Below are 21546 nucleotides of genomic sequence, written 5' to 3' on the forward strand. Positions count from 1 at the left end.
AATATTTTCAAGGAAAGACAGTGGGACTTGGGTTTGATCAATAAACTGCTTGCCCCACAAGCAGGTACCTAGAAACTGCACAAAAGCTTCTAGAATTTTGTGTCCTACAACTCCCTCTCTGAAAGGCTGTCTTTAAATCTCATCCCTGAACAGTAAGGTAGAATAGTTAAACCTGGATTTGATTTCTTGTTCCCCCCTCGTTAACGCTGATTAACTTTGGGCAATTTAAACGGAGACACTGTATTTTTGTCTTTTAAAAATAGAGGTCACAACACCCACTTGTAAAGGATGCAGAGTGGAGCAAGTTAAACTTAGTTACTTAATATATTTTTGAGGACCTAAGTGCTGGCCATTGCGCTGGGTTCAGGGGTCCTACTTGTGAGCCAGTCAGGTTGCTCACTTTGAAGGTGATGAACACATTGCTTGGTGTAGAAAAAACTTTCCTGTGTGCTTTTCGCCATAGCAACACCACCACTGCGGCCACCATCTTCCTCTTCATCATCCACCTGTTTTGGGGCTGCAATGGTATTTGTCCAGAATCACAGTGCAGCCAATTGGGGTGCTCCACGTTCAGTGGGAGACCTTGAGAAGCCCTCCATGCTTCTGGTCACTCTGATTGATACTTCCCTAGGATCTTAGCTCTTGACTGTACCCATTCCTCTAACTCCGGTCCTGTGTTAACCTCAATCAAACCCACAGCTAGACTCCGCTCAGGCAGATTTGTTGTATGTGGTGCAAACTGCAGTAATTGGCGGTCACACGATAGCTAGGCCAATGCCCACCACATGTCTCAAATATTACCCCATTCCCAGTTTCCCTTCTGCAAACCTCTTATGACCTCCCCCTCCCCTGCCTCTATGAGGGTTCTCCCCACTTCACCCACCCACTCCTGCCTCAGTGCCCTAGCATTCCCCTAGGCTTGGTCATTGAGCCTCCACAGGACCAAGGGGCTCCTCTCCCATTGATGCCAGATAAGGCCAAGACTTTCATTAAATCCTTTCCTAATGGTTAGGACTTATTCCTAGAAGCTGGAAATGCCATTCTCCTTGTGAAGCCACCGTAGAATTCTGTTGCATAAATACTGAACCTCACTGGCTCCCACTCAGTTTCTCTTAGCGTTGCCCATGCTCCTACCACAGTGTTGAACCCCAAGTCTGCCTATTAGCTAAATATAGCCGTATAGAGTATTCTAAAGAAGAAACCATAGAACTCGTGGAGAGGCTATACAGGGAGTAATGTCCTTCCCTGCTCAGATCCTGCTCGATCACGACAGACTGCTAACGCTGCTTACCTGGTTTGCTGTTTGATTGGGTTGTTGCTTTAAACAGTTCTTACTTAGAGGCTTTGGTCCCCATGCTCAGCTAAGGTTAGTACTTTCCAATGACCTGAATAAAATTAAAATTATTATTTTTAATTTCCTAGTGAAATGACAGTATTAAAGCTACATTTTTTTATAAGAAAATTAAAAACTCTGGGTAGCCTCAAACTCAGAAAGATCCTACCTCTCTCTGCCCCATGAGCACTGGGATTAAAGGCATGAGCCATCATACCCATGAAATTAAAAACATTTGACGGCTTGAAAATCTCTACATCATTTTGAACTTTACTTAAATGTCCAGTAATGTTTTTCTTAGAAACAAAACCAAATGCAACATCTAATTTTTTAAATGTATAAATTACAAAATAATATACTTCCAAGTAGAAATAAAATGGAGTAGCTAAATGTTCAAACATCCAGCTATAAGCTCAAGGAAATATGTTTTAGAAGCTAGCCCAATAGTAGACCACTTGCCTGTGTTCTGCTATTCACTTGACTAAGATCCAAGGTTCAACCTCTAGTACAACACAGCCACAAACAAAGATAAAGAGGCTAGACATGCTAAAAAGTGTAATTTTTAAACTTTAATTAGACTGATGACAGAGCACATAGGTAATTTAAAGAGAAATATTAATAAAATGATATAGATATAACCAATTACATACTTTCATTGTTTAGAGCAAATAGTATTTTTTTCAGGCTTCCATAGACTCTTTATATTACATAAACAAAAATATGCAAAAGGGAAAATAAAAATTATGAAACAAATGGTTAAAGACCAACAAATGTAAAGAGAAAACTATGCAGCGGGTTTCTCATTAAAAAGTAGCTTTCACATATTAATAATTAATTTTAAATTTTAAGTCATTAAAATTTTCCCTATTAAAAGAGAAAATTACTTGTAGCATAAATCATAAGCACAAAGGAAGTCATCTACTTAAAGTCCATAGAAAAACTGCTGCTCTTGGTACTTACTGGAGATGCAAATTAAATTTGTGGGAGGAAAACTCATTAGTGCGCAGCCAGAACTTTCAAAAGCAATGGGCGGTGCAATAAAAATGATCATCAGTTGTTTAAAGTGGCTTTTGTACTGAGCTCAGGGTGGCAGGAAATGGAACTAATACTTTCTGTTTTTCTTCTCTTCCCCAGCTTCCTGGCTGACATCTTATCTATGCCTGGTCTTCTACATTGTTGGGCAAACGAAACCAGATTGTGAACATCCTTAAATGCCGTGGAAATACGGAAAGTGGTGTAGATTGCACTTCTTAATAGTCAACGAGAGCGCAGTCTCAGCTCACGAAGTAGAACCAACCCATTACGCAGATATGTGTGGTTGGTAGGTTACAAGACAATCAAACTGATCTCTCTGGGTTTGTCAGTCGATGTCAATAAACAGTCATTCTACACTTGGTTGCTGTGCCATGCAGAGGCCACATGCTCCAGCTGAAGAGTGAGTGTAAAGAAAGCAGACTTGCTCAGGAGACTGCTGAGATGTCTCAGCCAGAGATCAAGACTGAGCGTTGCTCTTGCAGAGGACTCCAGTTCAGTTTCCAGCGCCCACATCAAGCACCGAACAACCGCCTGTCACTCTGGCTCCAGGAGATCCACTGCCCCCTTCTGGCTATTGAAGGCAATTGCACTCATGTGCACATCCCCACCACATATATAGTTAAAAACATAAAAATAAATATTTTTATTTTAAAAATAGACACTATCACACATCTTGTCCATAGGCATGGATGAGATTAACTAGTTCATTCGAGGGACCCAGGAACCTGAGACTATTTTGTCTAATGTTGGTGTGAGCAATTATTTTATATCCCGTCTTTACAGATTTGCAAAACCCACAGATGAGGCTTAGGTAGGATCCAAGTTCTAACTTGACTGTAAGGGTCTCATGTTCTTATCCCGACTATACTCTCAGATGTGGACATCTGTTTTGGAAACCGAGGCACTGCCTGAAAATAAAGAATACATCACAATTTATAGTTAATTTCATAAGTCCGTCTTCTCTGACTTTCTCATCAGCAAGAATAATGTGATACAGAACTCTCCCAGATCCCTCCCCCTAGAGAAAAAATAAAAACAGTTTTGAAGAGACAACTAATGCAGCAGCTGTCTTACCTAAAACACAAATAGCAGAACAGCTGTAGATGTAGCTCCATGTAAAACATTGACGTCAACTGTGCCACAATGGTGACAAAAGCCAGGCAACAGATGATAAGTCAGCCTAGAAACGTAGGCAGGAAACGTGGAAAGGTCATAAGAACATCAGTAATTGGTGGCATTCTCACAAATCAACAGAACCAGATACCGGAATATTAGCACAAAGTACACACTGGGGTCTGAACGTCTGAGCTGCATGTCCTCATTTCTTTGCCAAGACTTCGTGGGAAAATGGCTGAGGTTTATTCTTGTATGATCTAGGGCAGTGGTTCTCAACCTTCCTAATGCTGTGACCCTTTAATACATACAGTTCATCATGATATGGTAATCCCCACCCCAACCATAAAATAGTTTCGTTGCTACTTCATAACTGTAATTTTGTTACCGTTATGAACCGTAATGTAAATAGCTTATATGTGACTCCCATGATGGTCATGACCCACAGGTTGAGAACCACTGATCTAGATGGACACTTTAAAACTAAGCTGTCCCTCCATTCTTCCTAAATTCATCCTCAGCCCATCGCGGCTGATGAGTTTACAGTCCCTCTGTCTATAACATGCCTCCCATGACTTTCCCCGTCTGGCTCCTCCCACCATTTAGGTCTTAGCTTAAACAGCAAGAATTCTGAGGATACAAACAAGTGACCTGGGGAAGGATCATCGTTCAGGCTGAGGGCGGTGACCGAGCACAAAGGATTTCAACAATGTTGAGTATAAGTTTGGAGTACAGAAAGCAGGCAAGCTCTAGGTGAGAGGGTCAGCCAGAGAGCAGAGGTGGTGTCCACACGTGGCTCTTTAAGGAGTTTCATCTTCATCCAAAGCATAACACGTAGGCAGAAGGATTTTTAAGCAGGACGATGAGAAAAGCGTATGTTACTGATCATGAGCTCAAACAAAAGAAGTTTTGTAGTAAAGAATGGGGCTTGGTCATGGGTCAACCCTGGCACAGTAGAAGCAGTCTGTTTGTTGTCTGACATCCTTCTGCCCAGCACTGCTCCCCAGGACACAAGGCACCACTGCCTCCAACCTCAACCCAGAAGATGAGCCATAGCCCGCGCTCTGAACTTTCTCTCACTGTTCTCAAAGCATCAAACTGCTTTCCAACTCAGGCTTGCCCCACCCTATATGCTGTTTCCTCTTCGTGCAAAGCTTTTCCAGTTCCCAGCCTGTTCGCCCCCTTAACGCCTCTCCCTCCTGGCTCAGCTAAAACACCTTTTCTCCAGAGAAGCCTACCTTGACCTCCCCCTTGCCCCCCCCTCTGGATGACATTGGTCACCTGATGCTATAATTCCCTGGACTACAACTCCAAGAAAGTATTATTCATTCAAAGCATTAACCACAGTACACACCGAGCTGAAAATGGAGGCTAGCAGTTAACACCCCAGATTTTCTACTTGGCACCTCAGTAAACATAGGAAATAAAAATAATACTTAGGTAAACTGAGCCATGGTTTTATCATTTGGAAAATAAGAACAATGAAAGTTCCTGTTTATCTATTTAGAGAGTAACATAGTATCTTGCACAAAGTTCAGTACTCAGTAAGTACTTAACCACCATCATTCCTATGACAGTACTTTGTAATTGTATATTAACAAGGTTGACTGATTAATGCCTTTCATTCTTAACAGACTAACCTCTGAAATGAGGCAGGATCAGTAAGGGTCAGGTTTAGCAAGGCAGCATGCCTCACTTACAGTAAAAGTTCAATTAACGTTAAACAGATTTATATTGTTCTTGGATGCAGGATTCATTGCCTAGGAAAATTCTTGCTGGATGTTCATGGCAACATGGAGTCTAGTCTGAAGACATGACTCAGGCTAAAACGTTGGATCGTGTTTATCCTAATCTGCTATGGCTGGTATACCACCATAGACTTGAGGGCTATAAGCAACATAATTCTATTTGTCATAGGTCACAGAGTTAGAAGGTCCAAAGGAAAGCATCAGATTCTGTGTTTGTGGAGAAGCCACTTCATTGCAGTGACAACCTTGTCCCTGTCCCTTCTCCATGTAGTGCAGGAGCAAAGTCTTCACTGAACGTCTTTTTTTTTTTTTAATTGTCTTTACATCAGATCACAATGCCCCTCCCTCCTCTCTTCCCAACCCCACCCCTTCAAATCCCTTCCCCCATTGCACCCTCCCCTTCTCCCCATAGAGGGCTAAACACCAAAATTTATAAAGAACTCAAGAAGTTAGAAAACCATAATCCAAATAACCCAATTAAAAGTGGGGGTACAGAGCTAAACAGAGAATCCTCAACAGAGGACTCCAGAATAGCTGAGAAGCACTTAAAAAAAAGTGCAACATCCTTCATCACCAGGGAAATACAAATTAAGATGATCCTGAAAGTTTATCATACACCCATAAAAAAATTCTAAGATCAAAAGCTGAAATGATAGCACATGCTGTCAAGGATGCAGATCCAGGGCGAACCCTCCTCCATTGCTGGTGGAAGTGCAAACTTGTACAACTATTTTGGAAATCAATTTGGTGGTTTCTCAGAAATCTGGGAATAGGTGTACATCAAGACCCAGCTATACCACTCCTGGGCATATACCCAAAAGATGCCCTACTATACCACAGGGATATTTGATCAACTATGTTCATAGCAGTTTTATTTGTAATAGCCAGAAACAACCTAGACGTCCCTCAATGGAAGGTCTTTTGTTAAGGTCAGCAAGCCTTCCAAAGGCACCGTCACAAAATGCCATCAATCCTGGAGGCAAGGGTCTCAGTACACGAGCCTCTGCAAGCACATATTCAGACTGTAGCCGTAATTCCCTGGCCTCCTATCTGGTTATCATGAGCAGCCTCTGATGTCCCCACCTGTTCTTCTTTGGAATCCATCTCGGTTCTGACCTCCAGCCTGAGAACAAGCCATGACATTCCTACAAGAAAGTACTCTTCTTCCAACACAGGAGGGTCACAGATTGGGTTCTATAACACAAATTTTTAAAAAGAGCAGAGGATGATTTTATAGTGTTGTGGGGAAGAGGACAGAAATGGAAGGAGCCATAGTTTAGGAAGAACGTCAGAGTTCCAAGCATGGAGCAATGGTCAGATGCAGCCAAGCTGGGTAAAGTCAGCCTATACCCTCCTGCTGCTGCTGCTGCTGCTGCTGCTGCTGCTGCTGCTGCTGCTGCTGCTGCTGCTGCTACTGCTGAAGTTCTTACCTGACAAAGAGGAGCTTTCTTCAGCTCAGAATCCAGAAGTACCTGATCCACCGAGAACTCAAGGTTGTCTGGGCAGTGCCTCTGTGCACATTGGTGCTCACCCAGGGAACTGCCAAGGTGCTGAGGCTCCATTCACAGAACAGCACCCATGGCAGGGGAGAGGGAAGCAGGGGAGAGGCAAACATAGGTGGGATGCTCCTTCAGAAACTCCGGGGTGGAGCTAAGGGCTGCTGAGATCCAGGCAGGGCATAGGAAAATATAGATTCTGATTATATTATTTGTGAGTTCCTTGGTGTTTCATGTATATACTCCCTGTCCCCAGTGTGTGTGTCCATGTTTATGTATATTAAATACAGGTGCATGTGTGTTACAGTGTATGTGTGGCCTCAGAGGATAACATCTGGTATCATTCTTCACCTTTCTCTTGTTGGAGACACGGTGGACACTTTGTAAACCAGACTACTTGGCCATGAGTTTTCGCCTCTGTGTCCCATCTTGCTGCAGGAGCACTTAGATTGCAGTCGAGTGCTACTATATGCAGTTTCACATGGGTCCTGAGGATCTGAACACAGATTGGATAGCAAGCACATTACTCACTGAGCTATATCCCAGCCCCAACACAAACCACGTCACTGAATTCTTACAGTAACCATGGTTGTATTTCTATTCCCATTTTAAAGATGACACTGGCTTTCTAGAGCAGCTGGTCAGCTTGTCTGGTGCACAGAGATGAAGTGCATGCCTCCAAGGCCGGGGTTCTCATTTCATCTGACTATATCGCAAATATCATAAACCTCCAGAAAAAAAAACAAAAAAAAGAATGGAACTAAGAAGGCTGCAAGTAGGTACCTAAACAATAGCAGGATGCAAAACCTGTACTTATTCATGTAGGATGATGTAAGAATCACAGTGCAAATACAACAGAACATTCAGCAAGGGTCTGAACAGGTACCCAGTTCCCAAAACACTGAGGAGAGCTACCCGGTTCATATGATAGCGTATTAAGGCACTATCAGGCTCTGAATCACCAACAAAATTAAATTCAGTCCCGTCACTTATCTTTAAGGTATCCATAATAGGTATCATTAAATGTAAGAAGTATTTCACCTACTAGTACTTAGTACTTGGTACTTAGATTTGGCACCAGAATAGATATATTAATTCAGCTGCATTGAGTATTGATACCATGTAGTATGTTTAGGCAGTCTTTAAGCTTTTGGAGAAAGACAGAACAAAACCCCACATAACTCCTGCTATTGAAGCTTAAGTTTTAGCAGATACAAATCTCCTATAAGATTTCTATTAGGAAAGCAAAATGGATGGGGGCAGGGAGGATGAGTTGGCTGAGTGGTAAAGTCACCTGCTGCCAAGCTGGGCCACCTGAGTTTGATCTGCAGGGCCCACACAGTAGAAGAAGAGAAGAACCAAGTCCTAAAAGTTGTTGTTTGAGTTCTACATGCATGCTCACACACAAAAATAAACAAATATATAAATAAAAATAAGGGGGGTCTTTGGAGGGGTGACTTAGTCACTACAGTGACTACTGCACCAGCATGAGGACATGAGTTCTTATCCACTGTGTCTATATGACAACCTTGTCACAGCGGCGCAGGCCCTCGCTGGGGAGATGGAGACAGAAAGATCTCTGGGTCGCACTGGCCAGAGAGTCTAGTGAACTGGCTTACTCTGGATTCAGTAAGAGATCTTGTCTCAAAAAAACTGAATAGAGAGTGACCGAGGAAGACACCTGAAGTCAACATCTGGACTTCACCCACGTGTGCACACAAAAAAGAAAGTGAAGGGGGATCAAGTAGAGGAGGATGGGGACAAGAGTGAGGGAGAGAAGATGACTATGTCCAAATGGTCAGTATATGTGTGTGTACGAAAATGACCAAATAAAAGCCATTACTTTTTACAATTAATATATGACAATAAAACATTTTCCCAGGGCCAGGAAGATGGCTCAGTGGATAAGAGCACTTGCTATTCAAGGACAATGACATGAATGAATTTTAGCACCCACAAAAGCTAGACATGGTCACATATGTCTGTAGTGTCAGTATTGGAGGGCAGAGACAGGCAGATGCCAGGAATTCACTGGCTGGGTCAGCCCAGTTGAAAGAGCAAGCTTCAGTTTGAATGCCTCAAAAATATAAAGTGAATGGCAGTAAATGTTATGCCCTCCTCTAGCCTCTACATACACATGTACACATGTAAATCTACTGCTCAGATATAACAGAGAGAGACAGAGAGAGAGACAGAGAGAGACACAGAGAGAGAGAGAGACAGAGAGACAGAGAGAGAGAGAGAGAGAGACAGAGAGAGAGAGAATGGGAGAGACAGAGGCAGAGAGACAGAGAGCAAAATTGTTTTTCTCATATGAATTAGGTATGTAGGTTACTTTGTACCACATACCTTCAGAATTAGTTTGAGCATCTTGCTAAATCTAAGCCAAGCCATTTTGAAATCAGGACATGTCCCTTTCTCCACCTGTCATGTCTTCAACACTTTCAGCAGACACCACGGCACTCAGATCACATAAGACCCTTCTATACACACAGTCTAAACTCAAACCAATATTGCAGTGCCAGGATCCAGAGCGACTAAAGGAAGGGAGAGATCATGTTCCATCCAGTTGGATCCAGCATTTTGGAAGCTAACAGTTATTTGGATCTAGGGAGTAAAGCCGGAGGACTCTATGCCTAGACCCTGTCTCCAGTTGATGTGGGGCAAGACTGCACAGCAGCCATCCCCTCTGTTTCTGTTCAACAGGCGCTTTTGAAACATCAGTTGTTCATCTTCTCAGAAGCGCCTCTGCCTTGCGATTGCCCCTCCTGCTGTAAGGATAAATAACATTTAGCCCATTCCTTCAGATCCAAGGACCTCTCTACTGGAAGCAAGGTCTCGCTTTCTTCTTAGAGACCTGCCTCCTCCCCTTTCCAGCTGGCACAGAGTCACAGGACTCCTGCCAGGCTTCAGAAAGGACAGTCATTTGGTGATGCAAGAATTCAGACTGTGTTTTTGGTGAGAGCTGCCAAAGCTCTGGAGAGCCTGCTTAGGAGGGGGTGGGTTTGAAAGGAAGGGGAGGGGACTCTGTCTGGTTAGATATTAAATACTATTAGTGAACCTTTTGAGCCAGGCTATCAAACTGAACCTGTCTTATGGTGGGCTATGAGACATGGGAGAGATTCCACTTATGTCATACCTCAAAATGAGACAAGCCCTCCACACAGTAAGAAAACAAGTACGAGCCTGAGGACAGTTCCTCCAATAATTCAGGGTCTAGAGGACAGAGATGGCAGAAGGAAGCCATGGACTGAATAGGGGCTACTCGCCCCTAGATCTGCAATTCTGTGATAAGTGAATGTGTCTGGCAGTGGACCTATGACTGCTGGCTCTTTCCACACTCTTGACCTCTTGGTAGGGACTTTATGAAGCAAGCTTTCCCACCCAGAGCCTGAGGAAAGACTTGGTCTGATACAGTGATCTGGGAATAGCCAGGATCCACTTGTTGTCTGGCTTCCCACATTCAGGGTAATGTGAGCTCTCTGTTTTTCATTACTCCCTGCTTATCACATCAGGCTGCTCTCCTGGGAAAGCAGTTTCATTTCCAAGAAACCTGCTTGGCTTCTCCTCCCTTGAGCTCTTCCCGACCAACTGACCCTTCCCACCTCCCTCTGTGAAGCGTTCCTTCCTTTCTACTTCCCCAACCCAAACCAGAACCAAATCAGCTGCTTTCCCTTTAAAGTCAAAAACATCAGCTGCTAAGAGACTCTTCCTGAATACCATGCCTGTAAAGGACAGACAATCAAGATCTGGGCAGAGATGTCTTGCTGTTGCTTTTCCAGCTTGGAGCCTTCTCACCAGTGTGAGAAAGGATTTCAAAAGGCAAAAGGATTTCATACCTCAGTCTCTTCTGTAGGCACAGGCAGCGACTTGGTAGAGATCTTAGTTTGATTTTTACTGCTGTGATAAAACACTGACTGAGAGTACTTGAAGAGGAAAGGGAGTCAGGAACTCAAGGCAGGTGCCTAAAGGCAGGAAATGAATCCGAGGCATGCTGCTTTCTGGCCTGATCCTCATAGGTTAGTACAGCTTCCTTTCTTATGTCACCCAGGACCACCTCTCTAGTGGTGGCACTGCCCACAAGCACCTGGGCCCTCTCACATCTGTCATTAATCAAGACAATGCTCTATAGACTTGCCTACGGGCCAATCTGATGGAGGCATTCTCTCATTCAAGGTTCTTCGTCCCAGATAACTCTGGGAAGATAACTCCATTGCCAGGTTGACCAAAACCGAAACAGAGCTAACATTGATAATGTAAGTGCCCAGTGTGCTTGCGCGGGGGACTTTTCATAAGATTCTTGAGGGCTACAATCTGAACGCTGGCTAAAGCAAGATATGCTGTCCAGCCCAGCTTCTAATCTCCAGGACAATTTGTCTCCAAGATCTTGGGTGTAATGGGAAGGTTGAACATACTTCGCTGTTCCACGTGACTCATGAGAACCTAGGAATAGTCTTAGCTAACTGAAGACGCAGTGGACAGTCACTTCTCATTTGGGTGTAAGTAGGGGGTATAACTCTTCAAATGAAGTACCTACCACATAGGTTTTCTGATTTTTAATTTCTCATGTTTTCTCTAATATGTTTCCCCCCTACCTTTTCGCATTTTTTCTGTTCATATTTTTTAAATTATGTATATGTGGGCACATGCTTGTGAAGGCAGGTGTTCGCAGAGTCTGTAAGAGGGTGCACAACTTCTTTGAGCTAGAATTGCAAGTGCTTCTGTGTCTCCAGACAGAGGTGTTGGAAACTGTAATTGGGTCCTCTACAAGCATAGCAATTGCTCTTAATTGGTGAGTCCCCATTTCTTTTCTTAAAGTCTCACCCATAATGACTATGGTAGAAGGTCCCACTATGTCTCACATAACTACTGTCAGGAACAATGTCACCCAAAGGCCACCAAGTTCTCACTGGCTTGATGCTTTAGAAATGATTACCTTGAATCCTTTACACTTATGCCCTGCCCCTGCCCCATGGAAGTCCAAACTCAACAAATGCACTATGACTTCTTCAGGAAACTAGTCATTTTAGTGAAGTCTGGGTATCAAAGTATGACTCTATTGTGCAAAGCGTATTAGCATAAATGGTTGTTGACTGTTGGTCTTTCTAATTCTTGTGTTATCATACTAACATGATACTGTCTACACCCAGGAAAGCAACTGTCACCAGCTCCCTACATCTAGATGGAGATGTTTCTTTTAGAGCAACACACTGAATTTCAAAACTGACCTCAGGCAGAGATAGTTTGTGGGCTCTATGAGGCCCTGTCCACAGACCTCTTACTGTCTCCTCTTCTGTATCTACCTATTTTCTTCATTCCCTCCTTTGTGATAGTCACAGTTGTCAATTTCATAAGATCTAGAACCATGCTGGAGACAAGCCTCTGGGCTAGAGGGATTATTTTGATTGGATTAATTGAAGTGAGAAGAACCATCCACTGTTGGTGGCACCATTCTTTACACAGGGATCCTAGACTATAGTGAAAGAAAGTGAGCTAAGTGCAAGCATCCATCCTGTGGATGCGATGTGCACAGGTGCTTCACGCTCCTCCCTCCTTGACTTTCCCAACATAGTGGAGACTGTAACCTCAAACTGTAAGCCAAAATGAATCCTCCCTTCCTTCAGCTGCTTTTGTTAGGACATTTTTCTCATAGCAACAGGCAAAGAAACTGAGATATCCTTGTAGAATGGATCTCTGTAATTAGAAGAGAGTAATGATACATGTCTAAAATTTTGTATTATTATTTTGTGCATATAGATGCTTTGCCTACATGTATGTCTGTGCACCATGTTTGTGCCCAATGCTTTTTGATGCCAGAAGAGGGTGCCTGATGCTTGGAACTGGAGTTACAAATGCTTGTGAGATATTATGTAAGTAAAGGGAATCAAACTTGAAGAACAGCCGGTGTTCTTAACTGTTGAGTCCTTCAACCCCAAGTCATCCATTCTTATCAGTCTCATATCTCTTAAAGAATTGTTGTGAGTTTTAAAAATATGTATTTTTTTTTAGTTGTAGAAATCTATGGACTGCAATTTCACTTTATCGCTTGATGATAACATATTTAAGAATTTATAGAAATTATACCACTTGTGTCATTTTAAAGATTTTGCCAATTGAAACAAGAGATAATGCTCATTTTGCTTCAGGTCTCTCCTTCTTTCATTCTCTCTTGTCCTCCCCATGCCTGCTCGCTCTCACTCGCTCTCACCATTCTTGCTTGCTTTAGCTCTCACTCACTCTCACTCTTGGTCTCCTGATTTTTTCTTTTCAGAAACAAAATGCATCCCCCATAGCTAAAGTGCAGGCCCATCCCTGTCTTTCCTCCCTACCCTCCCTCAGACTGTGGGCACTGCTCTGGTGCATGTTTTTGTACTTCTGCTGCATATGAACACTTCCTTTACAACACACAGCATTGTCTGGTGTGTTTAAAAGTATTCCCTGGGTTGGTGTATTTGAATTTATGAGAGTGAGCTTGTGAGCAACAACGACCTTGGCTCTCTCTGTTTCTTCTTCCTTCCCATCCAGTGCTAGTGCCCCATGTTCCAGCATTTAGGAGGGGCCGAACAAATGTCTTTCAAAGGTCACATAAAACAAAGTCATCACAACCTCAGTAAGCGAGGCATGCCAACTGATGAAGTAATGCAACAACATGTGTTATCTCACATACGACATTTTTTTTTTGGCCTGTGAAAATTTAATAAGTCTTCCACACAAGTTCTCAACCTAGAACTGCCCAGCAGAAGGTGAGTTTATAAGTGCTTCTTCCTTAAGGAACTGTCTACCTGGAGGGTTCGCTGGACTCCCTAACTCACCAAGGACCCCAATGTCAATGAGATCCCCAGCGTCCTCAGCACAGACCCTCCCTTTCTCCAGACGGATGACTTCATGGGTGAGAACAGCGCCTTCTCTTCTTTCATCTTGAGTTCATCTCTTCCGATGCCAAGAGGAGTGCCTGACATCATTATCTCTGGAGCAGCCAAAAGACTAGCAATCATGGGTGGATGCCATATCCCTAAGACTTATACTTCCCGAGCACAGAGGAGCAGAACTGGAACAGTCCAATGGAACTGGACCTCCAGCGTATTTCAATTTCAACCCCACCCAGACTGATGGTGCCAGAAGATGCTCCAGCTGCCTTCCCTACTCCAGCCATCAATGGAGGAACATATGATAGCTATCATCTAAATGCTAACACCCAACAGTGATGGCGGTACTGTGAAAACTTACTCTGGTTCAATAGATACCAACAAGGACCACTCTTGACAAACCCAGATTTGCAGTTAGCCTACATCAGTAATCCTATATGAGAGTCAAGCATTAGCATCCCAGTTAGGAGAACCTCGGAAATGATGCCCTCCATGCCTCGCTTACATAAAGCTACGGTGGGTGACCTCATGCTCTTGCAGCAGCATGTGAAGTCTAACCATTTACTTTACAGAAGAAAGTAATTTACTTCTTTTTTTTTTTCTGTGAGAATGAAATTAGGGGTCATTTCAGTTTACAGGAAATAACAACATATATCTGATACACACATAAGAAAGAAGAAATAAAAGATCACCAGTCAAATCAAAACTTAGCTTCTGAGGCTGGAGAGATGGCTCAGGAGGCAAAGCACTTGCCACACTAGTGGGACAATGACCACACATTATAAGCTCTGAATACTTTCCTACTACGCTACAAGTTATTCAAGGATAAGGATTACATCAGGTTAAAGTCTCCTGGCTCAGATGCTGGCCCAGGCAGTTAAAGTGCCTGATGTGCAAGAGCGCATCCCTGAGTGCAGAGCCCCAGGTCCCATGTAAAGTTAGGGTGTAAGGTGCGCACTTATGACCCTAGCACTGTGAGGAGAGAAATAGGAGTCGTCTTGGAACTCATTGGCAGGCAGTGTAGCCAATCATTAAGCTTCAGCTTCTGTGAGAAACCCTGTCTTAAAAAATAAAATGGGGAACAATCTAGAAAAAAAACTCTGATGTCAACCTCTGGCACACACACAGACATACACACATGCACACATGCATACACACACACATACATACACACATTCATGCACACACACACACACACACACACACAAACACATGCTTTTTCCTTCCCCAGCATTTTATCATATTATTTATGAGAGTGTTTGAGAAATATTTCCTGACCATTGTTAAGCTTAGAACTTAACTATCTTAAGCAACTGTCAAGTGGTTAACAGCTTGAACCTGGTAGACCAGGGCCTTATTCATGATTTATCTTACAAAGTAGGAATCTGCAGAATGGACATAAATGCTGCCCAGTGGTAACCAGTGGGCTATCTGGGGTGAAGCTCATGGTAAATCTCCTGAAGGTGGTGGCCACCCACAGGATTTCTTAGTCAGTGTTATGAGCAAGTCTGCTTATCTTCAATGATATCATTTCTGATGGTGTACGCAGTCCCATGTTTTGAACATATTCTTCAGATCGGTTCCAACAACTCCAGATACGGGCACAATGGCTCTCCTACTGGAGGGTAGTCTACCATCCTGCAGTCTTACCACCACCACAATTGGAAGCCTTACACAATTTCATGTATTTTCCATAATCAGTAAGAAGAACCATTAATTTTGCTTGTCCTGTCAGACCTTGAGCTCACAAACCCACTGAGATCTTTTTATCTAGCACAGCCCCTGCAAAAAGGGACTCTGCCATTGACAAATAACCTTCTTACTGCAACCAAACCACGACTCACTCTTCTTTTCTTGACACTTGCCTTATTTCTTCTCACCTGATTGCTGGTTCCTATAAATCCATGCTCATTGCCATCTCTAGAGCCCTCCTCCTCCCCAATGGGACAGTGGAGTGGAGTGGAGTGGAGTGGAGTGGAGTGGAGTGGAGTGGAGTGGAGTGGAGTGGAGTGTAGGGTAGGGTAGTGTAGTATAGGAGGTAGGCCCCATAGTCTAACAGCAGCAGATTCCATCTCCAACTCTGGCTCCGACTGGCTGCACACGGCCGGTCACATATATCTTAGACAATATGTCTGCCCTTTCTCAGCTTTGATTTCTTCATCATCCATAAAAGGTGAGTAAATAAATAGATAAGTGTCACTTTCTGTGATGTGGAAGGTGGAACTGATGTAGAAGGGAGGAGTCCTTTCTACATCACATACAGAGAGAGAGAGAGAGAGAGAGAGAGAGAGAGAGAGAGAGAGAGAGAGAGAGAGAGAGAGAAATGTGGGAGAAAATACTACCAAAAGAAAACTAACCAAATGCATAACAAAACTTACAACCAACAAGAAAATCCCCAGTCCCCAAAGCACTGTGGGAACAGTGGCCTAACCCATCCCTTCCACAAAATACAAAGTCTAACTTTTGCATCAATTGTCTGAGGGTATAGTGGAGAAAGTTACAGAGTTTCCAGAAGGACTGGAACTTTGCAGAGGGTTTGGGAGCAGGAAACAGAATTTCATGATGCAGCAGGACAGTGTGGTGAAGCAATGCTCCCTACTGACACCTGGCCACAAGTGCCAGCAGCCTGTGAGATTAAACCTGAAAGTTGCCACCACCACTAGTCTGATGAGAAAAGTACCCATCAGCCATGTGCCAACGCTAGAAATTTGGATCACAAGAATTTGCTAGCCCTAAATGAGCACATCCTAGCTGGTGGAGCACGTCAAGGAAACCGTGACAAAATGCCTCCAGAGTTAGCATAGCCCATTGCCCACCCGTCTGGAAAGAAGCACAGAACCCTTCCGTGGTTTGTGTTTTCCATTTTGTTACCCGGTGTGATTTCCCCAGGTCTCTTTATCAGCTCCTTCATCAGCTATCTCCTCAGTGGTGAGCAGTCTGCTTTTGGCCCATCCATCACACATGGACATATGTACACAGTTTAGTAACTACGTATTCATCATTAGGGTTTGTAGGTGCTTTAAAATATAACGTTAGAAAATAACTCTGAAATAAAAACTGTTACAAATAAAATAATGTCACATACCAAAATTAATGATATCCCAAAGCTATATTTTTTGTACAGATACATTTTGTGCCATGCTGTGCCGTGCCGTGCCGTGCCATGCCAAGGTATGCCACATCTCTTGGGCTCAGCTTGCTCTATGGGTAGGTTTACTGGAGGAAATGATTCTGAATCTTACAAGAAGCCACAGAAGGGGAAATTAAAGTGTGCAAATAAGTAGGGGGGGGAATAAAATAATACAAGAACTACTTTCAGATAAATAATTTCTTTAGTATTCAAAGAGAGAAGGACATAAACAAAATATTACTCAAACATTTCAAAGAATTTTCAGATTAAAAAAAAAACCTGAGGATTAGAGATACATGCTATACAAAGATAAGGTCCTGGGTTCAGGTTCTCAGTACTTATGCAAACACCAGACATGGCTGCATGTGCCTGGAACCCCAGGCTGAAACAGGCACAGCTCAGGAGCTCCTTGGCCACTCTGCCTGGCTGCAACAGCAAGGTTTAGGTTAAGTAAGAGACTCTGTCTCAAGGGAATAAGACAAAGGGTGATGCAGAAAGACAACCAATATGTTTCCCTGGCCTCTGGCAAACACACACACACACACAGCTCACACTGTTGGACTGTAATGGCCCAGTGTTACAGAGGAAGGGTGGAGAGAGTCTCAGCCCAGATACCTCAACCATGAGGACACCAAGAGTTGTCTCCCTCCCCCTCCCAACCAGAGGGGGACTAGATCTCTATTGCTTTATAATAATGAAATATGATCTCGTCTTTGGGAATTCAAAGTCGTCAAGTCTCCTGGAGGAAAAAGATAAAATATTCAGAAATCACCATGACATAGAGTGTAGCGAGATCTCCCTGTGAATGGAAAGTGTGCCAGAAACGAGCAGGACACTGTGGGCTAACAGCGGGGAGGAGTATGCGCACTTGGAGTCCTGTGCTCGCCTTATCCCCATCCAAAAGAAACCATAAAGGAAGAACACCCACAAGCTGCGGCCTGAGCATCTTATGCCAACAACTTCTCAAGAGCACAGTTCAGCCAAAGGAAACTTTAAATCCCAGTGGAAAGAGAATAAAAATGAAAATGGAGAAAGGGTTGAAAATGGAGAAGATGGAGACGGCGTTGGTAAAACCAAAGTGTCGCTATAGAAAGAACAATTGCATTGGCTAAGTTGGTGGTGTCAATAGTTATCCGTTGAAACTGAAAGATAAATACACGCAGTTCGGAATCAGAATAAAGCTAAACATACTTCATGCTTTCGAACAAGGCCATTGAGATCAGTTTGCTGGGCACTTTTTAGGGATGTTAAAGGTGTTAAGGTGTTAAGGCGACTATTTAAAGCACCCCTCCTCCATGCCTTCCTCTAAGCACTCCAGCTCCATCAGCTCCTTTCTCTTGTATGTATCAATCTCTAATACATACATTACACTCCAAATCTCATCTCAGCATGTCCTTCTAAAAGACCTGGCCTATGGCACTGAGTGGTCTTCTCTCCACCTGGACCCTCCTCCTTCTCCCAGTCCCCTCCTTTAGGATGTATTCTCTACTTGTAATTGACTGCCGCACCTTCGATTCCTAAACAATTCTATGCCGAGTAGGCCGAGTCCATGCTACACGCTTGACCTTGATCTGAACACTACCTGACACTTCTTCATTCCTGAGCCCTCAGATCTCACTCTGCACCATCCTCAGACACACAATGCCACAGATACTCTCTGACCTCAGCACTCTCAGCCCATCTCAGCTTCCATGCTAGGAGAACCTCTTCCTCCTCCCATCAGCAAACCCATGGACCCAAATGTGTGCGTCATTCATTTCCACTTACCTGTAACCCGGGCGGTAGTCGTTCTTACTCAGAAAGCCAGGTTTCGCTACCAGCACACGGAGCCCCATCCCCTGCAACTTTGACCGTTTGGTCTTTTTCAGTCTACTCCAGATCATAAGTCACTCTTTGTACTTGATTGTTTTCTTCAGCTCCTACAAACATACCCTAGTATCTGTCTTCAAAAACAACAACTCCCTTGAACTCCCATAGCCCTCCATGTACTGTGCCCCTTTTCTGTGCTTCGTCATGTGTTTAGGGCTCATCCGTAAAGGGCAAGCCCAAATATTTATTCTCCCTTTATCCCTTACTGAATGATCCGCATTTCACTCCCACGACAGAATTTTTGTCTTTCCCCTTTTATGTCAGTGCATGTGAGTCTATGCATGGTGCATGGATATGTGGGGTAGACATACCTGGCTTGGAGAGAAGTATGCATGCAGAGACCCAAAGAGGGAACTGAGTATCCTTCAACTCAGCCTCCTAAATTCTGGAGTTACAGACGTGTACCCCCATCCCTGTCCTCTGTGCTTCTTTCTTAGCATCAGATGTACAAATAGCTACATATATGATGTGTACCTTATGTACCAAATACTACATATTGGGTACATCTCAGAGTCTTAAAATTATGAGACGCTAAAGCCAGAGCCATGGTACACAGTCCTCATCTTCTGCCTGTGGATCCAGATGTAGAACTCTCAGTTCCTTCCCCGGCACCATGTCTGCCTGGATGCTGCCATGCTTCCTGCCATTAAGAAAACGGACTAACCTTCTGAAGCTGCAAGCTCGTCCCAATTAAATGTTGGCTTTTATAAGAGTATAAAAATTTTAATTTCAAAATTGAACTCTTGATGTATCCCCAAAACCACTCGCAAGTTTTTCCTCCTGTAAGACATCTTTAAGTATTTTGTCATTATCTTTTCTCTGTTATAGCTCTCTACATGTGTGTGTGCTGTCCACCTCCCTCATAAGCATAAAAATCCCAGTTCTTTTACTCACACAGCCTATTTATATTTTATTAGCTTTGTATGAATATTGCCAGGCACATAGTGAGTTTTTGATATTATGTTAATATGAGTGTTTATATGCATTTACTTATGCTTTTTAGAATATAATGCCTCAGTAAGGCAGGGTTGATCCTGGATATCTCCCTGTCTGTTCTAACAGCTGAAGGAAGGTTGCAATGAACATTAAAGGCTGCTTTCAAGAGAAGAGGGCAGATACTTGGATATGAAACTTAATGAGAGCTGGCAGGACACAGCAGAGAGTGGATGTGGGAGGAAGAACGGGACACAAACTCAAGAACAGAGCTCAGCTCAAACCATCACTCAGTTCAAGGAACAAGGAAATGTAAAACGGGCCCCACTCTGAAAGGCTAATTGGTTAAGCTATAAATTAGGAAAAAACGTGGAAAGAAAGACAGAAGAAAGGATGGAGAAGGGACAGGAGGAAAAGTCCAGAATGTCCATTGCTTGTTTTGTTTTGATGTTAGAGATTGCATTCTGCCATGGATACAGGCCAGCACGGATGTTTTTAGCCTATGCAGTTAGAAGCAAGGTACCACTGAGGAGGAGAGAGAGCAACTGGAAACGCTTGGGAAACTTTATTGCTGGAGCTAAAGTGATTTGTGCTGCTCTTTGAGAAACATCTCCTTGAATAGTTGGCTGCCAGACCCAGCTCCCTGATGACAAAGCCAGTCTGCATATAAATTATTCATGCCCCCTTTCATCCAGGGCTGGTCTCACTACTTTCTTCTCTTCCCTGAAGCTGTTTTTAAAGGTCCTTCCTTATTCAATGTCTCCCAGGCATTGCTCAGGACTTTAATCCATGGCCGGATTCAGAACTCACTCACTCCTAGCTTGTTGTGCCAAGCAGAAGCAGCCCAGGAGGGGGTTGAGGGGGAACAAGTCTTTAGAATCCCTGCCTCCTAGAGGGATCCCAGGTATTTCACATGAATTAAAATGGCCCGACCTTCTGGGAAGCCAACGAGAAGTGTGCTGTCTCTCCATTCTTCACAGGAGAAAAGTAAGGCTGAGAGAGGCTTTCTAGTTCCATTCACTCATATGGCTAATAACAGACTGTCTCCAGGGCTGAGGAGACGGCTCAGACTCAGCAACCTGCTTGCAAGATAAGGACTTGCGTTACAAACCCATGTCTAAAAAAACGAGGCTTGATGTTACTCACTTGTAATCCCAGAGGAAGAAGAGACACACGGATCCCTGGGGCTTAGTAGCCATCCAGCTTAGCCTATTTTGTGAATCCCAGTCTAGTAAAAGACACTATATTTCAAAGATAGATGGCACCTGAGAAATGTCCTCTGACCTCACACATGTACATGAATGATACCCCCATACATACATGTACACAGACACACACACAAGTCTTGGGCTTATTTGATCCAAAAGCTCACATTCTCTTCTCACCATATATTTCTCCAGAGCATTATTGAGGTTTCAGAAAGACTAAACTACTTCCCAGCATCCAGAGTTTTTTTTTTTTGAAAATACAGGCCCAATCATATGGCTTGGTGGCTAAAATCACCTCCTAAATAGTTCATCTCTACAGAGAGGTTATGCAGTTGTGTTGATCCTCTCCTGCAAGAGTAAACCCTCAGTGTTAAATCCACACACACACAAACACACACACACACACACACACACTAGTGTGTACCCAAAGGATTATACCCACTTCCACTCACCTTCTCATTAGATGACCTTTAGTCTGCAAGTCCGCAGCCTCCCAACTACAGAGTACATGCCCTTCATCAGAAAAGAGTGTTGAATGTTGAATTCTCAAACCCATCCTCAGAAGCTCCATGTTGGAGGCTCTAAGGTGAGGGATCATAAATCTCCATGTGCTGGTGTGGTGAATGCTTCTCGTCCCAGCATCTTGGGAGTCTAAGGCAGGAGGATGAGGAATTAGAAGAAAGCCTGGTCTACATGCCAAGAGCCTTTCTAAAAAACTGAATAAGTCTATGCTTCAGGAAAATCGCCAAAACTATCTCAACTAAGGTGGTTCTAGGACTGATATTCTAAGAGGTATTTCCTCTCAAGCATTAGGG

General features: G+C 43.5%; 1 long non-coding RNA gene across 1 annotated transcript; it reads right to left on the bottom strand.

Moving 5' to 3' along the window:
• Positions 1-1890: 1890 nt before the first annotated feature.
• LOC110304302 lies at positions 1891-10687 on the bottom strand. The gene is made up of 4 exons (XR_002379057.1): positions 10565-10687; positions 6313-6423; positions 3443-3548; positions 1891-3276 (listed from the first exon to the last, which is right to left on the bottom strand). It is a non-coding gene; the product is annotated as an uncharacterized LOC110304302 (long non-coding RNA).
• Positions 10688-21546: the final 10859 nt, after the last annotated feature.

Source organism: Mus caroli, chromosome 11 (assembly GCF_900094665.2).
Source record: "Mus caroli chromosome 11, CAROLI_EIJ_v1.1, whole genome shotgun sequence".
In the NCBI taxonomy this organism is placed as follows: domain Eukaryota; kingdom Metazoa; phylum Chordata; class Mammalia; order Rodentia; family Muridae; genus Mus; species Mus caroli.